At 38.5% G+C, this 5,580-nt stretch overlaps 1 non-coding gene across 1 annotated transcript; it reads left to right on the top strand.

Moving 5' to 3' along the window:
* The first annotated feature begins 2,668 nt into the window (after positions 1-2,668).
* LOC122065111 lies at positions 2,669-2,775 on the top strand. The gene has a single exon (XR_006135923.1). It is a non-coding gene; the product is annotated as a small nucleolar RNA R71 (small nucleolar RNA).
* The last annotated feature ends 2,805 nt before the right edge of the window (positions 2,776-5,580 follow it).

Below are 5,580 nucleotides of genomic sequence, written 5' to 3'. Positions count from 1 at the left end.
AAGCCCAAAGGGCATACGCCTGTAAGCAAATGTTCCATATGGGCATGTAAAAGTGGTCTTATGTTGGTCCTCTAAAGCAATTGGGATTTGGTTATAGCCGGAATATCCATCAAGAAAGCAATAGTATTCATGTCCAGCTAACCTCTCTAACATCTGGTCAATGAATGGCAATGGGAAGTGGTCCTTCCAGGTTGCCGCATTTAACTTCCTGTAATCAATGCACACACGCCATCCTGTTTGGACACGGGTAGGGATCAACTCATTATTGGCATTAGGAACTACAGTCACACCAGACTTCTTAGGCACTACATGAACTGGGCTTACCCATTGGCTGTCAGAAATAGGATAAATTATTCCATGATCCAAGCACTTTAGGATCTCTTTCTTAATAGCTTCCATCATCACTGGGTTAGCTCTTCTTTGGGGTTCCGTGGATGGTTTGGAATCCTCCATAAGATGTATATGATGTTGCACAATGGAAGGGCTTATACCCTTGATATCAGCCATGGTCCAACCTAGGGCTTCCTTATTATCTTTTAACACTTTAAGTAACTCCTCTTCCTGGCTAGAAGTCAAATTTGAAGAAATTATTACAGGAAGAGTCTGGTCAGGCCCTAGGAAAGCATATCTCAAATTAGATGGCAACTCCTTAAGATCTAGCTTAGGGGGCTCAACTATGGAAGGTTTGGGAATGGAATTGGAAAGGGGTCCTAAGGGCTCCACAAGTGTGTGAAGACTCAAGACTTCAGAAAAGAAATTTTCACTATCATCATCCAACTCATCCATACACTCTTGGAATTCTGAATCAAAATCAATATCAAAGTTGGTAACTAAATCATCAGAAAAATCCAAAAAATCCTCAAGCATATTGATCTCTTCTTCCATATGTGGTTGCTTGCCAATCCTAAACATGTTAAACTCAACAGTTTGGTTACCAAAAGATAATCTTAGGAAACCATTCCGGCAATTGATTAATGCATTACTGGTAGCCAAGAATGGTCTTCCTAGAATTATTGGGATCTCATCCTTGGTTGAGAAGGGCTTAGTATCTAACACAATGAAATCAACAGGGAAAATAAATTCCCCCACCTTTAGTAAGACATCCTCAACCATCCCTTTAGGAATCTTAACAGACCTATCTGCCAACTGAAGAGTAGTTCCAGTGGCTTTCAATTCTCCCAATCCTAGTTGCTTGTACACATGGTAAGGTAAAAGATTCACACTTGCGCCAAGGTCAAGTAAGGCATGCTCAATATAGGTGTTGCCTATGACACAAGATATGGTAGGGCTCCCTGGATCCTTATACTTGGCTGCTATAGGCTGAGTAATTATGGAACTAATGTTACCTGCCAAGAACGCCTTTTTGGGCACACTAGTGATACGTTTGTGAGTACACAAATCTTTCAGTACCTTTGCATAGGCGGGGATCTGGGATATGGCATCCAAAAGAGGGATGTTTACTTCTACCTTTTTGAAGACTTCTAAAATTTTGTCCATGGAAGCAGTCTTCTTTTTGTTTACCAAGCGATTAGGAAATGGGACAGGATGAACATAAGGACTGTTAGGGATTTGCCCCTGTTCAGAAGAATCATTTTTGGTTTCCTCAACCAAATCATCTTTAGTTTCAGAAAAATCTTTAGGTTCATCAGACGAACCTGGAACAAGAGGCACATTTGTGTCCTCAACTGAAGAAGAGTTAACAGGAGTAATAGATGGGGAAGATTTAGGAACGCTCTGTAGGTACTCTCTACCACTCCTAAGGGCATAAACAACATTACATTGGTTAGAGGGCCCTTGTTGAGTCTGACCTTGTACTATATTCAGTGGTGCATTAGTTGGTCCTTGTAAACTAACAGGCTGATGATGCCTAGGGTTAGGCTCTGGTTGACTGGGTAAAGTTCCCTTCTCCCTCTCACGCATAATTGAGACAACTTGGGTAAGTTCTCTCGTAAGATTTTGATGGCTTGTCATGAGGAGGGCCATATTTTTTTCCAAGTCACTTATTCTACTTGCCTCTCCAGTGTTGGTAAACCCAGGGGGTTGCTGATAAGATGATAGAAGAGGGGCCCTAGGAAAACTCGCCTGAGGTCCTACATTTGACCTAGGAAAAGTATTTTGAGAAAAAGATTGTTGTGCAAAGGGAGGCCTTTGGGGTCCAGGTTGACCTTGATTATAGAAATTGGAAGGTCCTGCTTGGTTGCCCTGATTCCAAGAGAAATTTGGGTGATTTCTCCATCCTGGATTGTAGGTGTTACTATATGGATTATTCTGGTATAAGGCATTAACACTATCATTAGAAGTGCCCCCAGAGGTGTTGGGGCATTCTTCTATGACATGTCCAGGGGACTGGCACCAAGCACAAATCTTAACCAAATTGACTGATGATGGCTCTCTAGGAACAATAGCCTCAATCCTCTTGATTAGGCTATCCAAATGGGCTTCCTTGGCTACTATCCCATCCACAAAATATCCTTTTCCTCCTATGGTTCTTTCACTCTCTTGGGTTGATTCCCACTCACGGGTTTTGTCAGCTAAGTCAAGTAAGAATTCCCATGCCTTTCCTTCATCTGTAAAGGATGTGAATCCCTCAGGGCACATAGACTCTATCATTTGTTTAGTTGGGTAATCAATACCCTCATAAATTATTTGACATAAATGCCATAGGTCTAGGCCATGGTGAGGGCATTCTTGGAGTAGATCCTTGAATCTCTCCATAAGTTTGGAAAATGACTCACTAGGCTTTTGCCTAAACTGAAGGATATCACTTCTAAGCTTATTGGTCTTGTGAGTTGGGAAAAACTTCTTAAGGAAGACAACTGTGAACTGTTCCCATGAGGTTATGGAATTTGTGGGTAACCCATACAACCACTTCTTAGCTTGGTCTTTCAATGCAAAAGTGATAAACCTAAGCTTAACAGCATCATCAGAAAGCTGTTGGATCTTAATTAGAACACATACCTCTTCAAATTCCCTTAGAAATAGGTATGCATCCTCAGAGGTCAACCCATGGAAGTGGGGCAACATAGTGATGTATTGAGATTTGAGTTCAAAATTATTGCCCTGGGCTTGTGGTAGAACTATGCAGGAAGGTTGGGCTGTTCTAGCAGGGTAGAACCTATCTTTCAGAGATTTAGGTGAAGGGTTTTGCTGTTGGTCTCCCATATTGAAGGGTTTTAAAGAGAGCAAACGTATAGGGTCACTACTTGTTGGATCTCTTCTTTCTAACCGATTCTTAGTATTACGTACCCACTTAACACTCATGCAACAGAAAACTACCCACAACTAAAGTAAGACAAGCACAAAAGAATGGATAGCAAAATTTTTTTTTTTGTTGATGATTTTTTTTGAATTTTTTTTTTGATTTTTTTGTTTTTTGTTTTTTTTGGAGCTTACCGGCAGGGATCCGGGGTTGCTCAGGTCAATTCCTGAGGTACTGCTACAGGGCGAAACCTGTCTTTATCATACTGTGAGGTATGGCGACCTCCACTGATACAACTATTATTGCAAGTTGTTCTTCTCAGGAATTCAATAAAAAAAAATAAAAAATAAAGCAAAGTACTCCGATTTACCAAAAGAAAGTGAAAAATAACATGGAACTGTCTCCCCGGCAACGGCGCCAAAAACTTGTTTGAGATTTAAAATGTAACCGCAAGCGTACGGATCAGTGTAGCTACGGGTCGAACACAGGGAGAGCAGCCACTTTATTTTTTATTTCTTTTAATAATGCGAAAGTGAACTGATTAATGGTTGTGATCTAATTCTAATTACCGTCCTAAAAATAACGTCCTAACCATTCGTCATCTAAGAATTTAAAGACGCAAGCCACGCAATTAAAATTAAATAAATAAATAACTGAAAATAAACAACCCACGCAATTAAAAAAATAATAATAAATAAATAAAGGAAAAAAAATGCTGAAATAAAAATAAAGTAAAAGAAAGGGGATAAAGCTAGAGAGAGACTCACAAGCAGGTTTCTCTACTTAGCCCGAGGGATGCATCATAATATGAGCTTCCCTACTTGACCAGAGAGTTACTCTTACAAGGGTTTCTCTACTTGGCTTTAGGGAAAGGGAGACAATTAAAATAAAAGCAATAAATTGATGGTTCTATGGCTAGGAGGGGCAAAGCCAACACATACACTAGCCATGAACCTTGGGGGAGAGGGATAGCAATAATGTAACGACTGAAAATAAAAATCCTAAATTAAGAAAGAAAGGGTAGTCAGAAGAAGGAATGAGAGGGGGGAGAGAAGACTACTGAAGGAGCCTACTTACTTGAATCAATGCTTGAACTTGAAAAAAAAATTGCTCCACGGCTCGTGATCTTGTCACCTAGATCTAAGCCTAGAACTATAACTTAAAAAATTACAACTCAATTGCATAAATCATAAACATAAAAAGAACTGAATAAAAATAAAAGAGTACTTGCATTAATTGAAATAAAAAAAACTATTACAAAAGTGATTAAAGCAAAAATAGAGAAGAACTAGAACTAAAGAGAGAGAGAGGGAGAGAGAGAGCAACTAAAAAAAACTAGAAGAAGAATGAATTGTGTCTCCTCCTCTTACATGAGTTGTATTTATAGGGAATGGAGAGGTAGGGAAACCACAATTTATTTTGTGAGATCTTTTGAGTCCAAAAGTGCTAAGATGGAGGAGAGAGAAGAGAGAAATAAATTTTGAGAAATTTCCTATAATTTTTTGCTTATTTTCTTTCCTTTTTTTTTCTAATTTATTTTTCTTCTTTTTTTTCTCTCTCCTAGGGACGATTTTTTTTTCTTCCTTTGTGTGATTTGGACAATATTTGGTGATGATGTGGAGGAGAGAGAAGATTTGGACAATCTTTGGTTCTCCCCTTTTTTTCTCTTTCCTTTTTTTTTTCTTCTCTTCTTGCTTCCACGATTTTGCTTTCTTTTTTTTTTTTTTTTTTTGTGGAACCCTTCCACGATTTTGCTTGCTTCTAAAGCAGAAAATCTTCAACAAAATTCTCTAAAAAAAACAACCATGAGATTCGAACTTGAGACCTCTTGGTGAGCAAGGGAATTTTGTACACCATAGCTCACCAACTACACTAGGTAGTTGTTGTTACCAAAAACAAATCTTTAATCACTTAAAGATGTGGTCCATCGATCCTTGTTGGCATTTGGAGTATTCCTTGTACCTCTGGGACAATTGCAAACGGGCTGGTTCTGCATCTCGGTTCAGTTCTGATCCATTATTCTTTTTCTGACCCGAAAAGAATAATCATTTGTACGGGTGACCAAACGAATGTGTGCTTTTAATTGAACACGTCCATCTTGCTCAGAATTTCATCCTTTTCGCAACCATGAAAAGAAATAGGACCACTTTACGTGTAAAATTGAAGATATAGCTCCCGATAGTCCTTAAGGCATTGAAAATATAAAACCTGCAAAAAGAGAGTAAAACCCAAGGTAGCTCCATTCTAAATATGTAAAATGCATATTTTACTACCCTAGATTTCACACATAAATGTGCTCATCAGACACCATGACTATAATGTATCTACTTTGAATTAATATATTTTCTGCTTATATATATATAAAAAAAAAAAAAAAAAAA

Source organism: Macadamia integrifolia, unplaced genomic scaffold (genome assembly GCF_013358625.1).
Source record: "Macadamia integrifolia cultivar HAES 741 unplaced genomic scaffold, SCU_Mint_v3 scaffold188, whole genome shotgun sequence".
NCBI classification, from domain to species: domain Eukaryota; kingdom Viridiplantae; phylum Streptophyta; class Magnoliopsida; order Proteales; family Proteaceae; genus Macadamia; species Macadamia integrifolia.
Note: the sequence above shows the minus strand (reverse complement) of the source record. Positions and strands in the feature narration are given on the sequence as shown.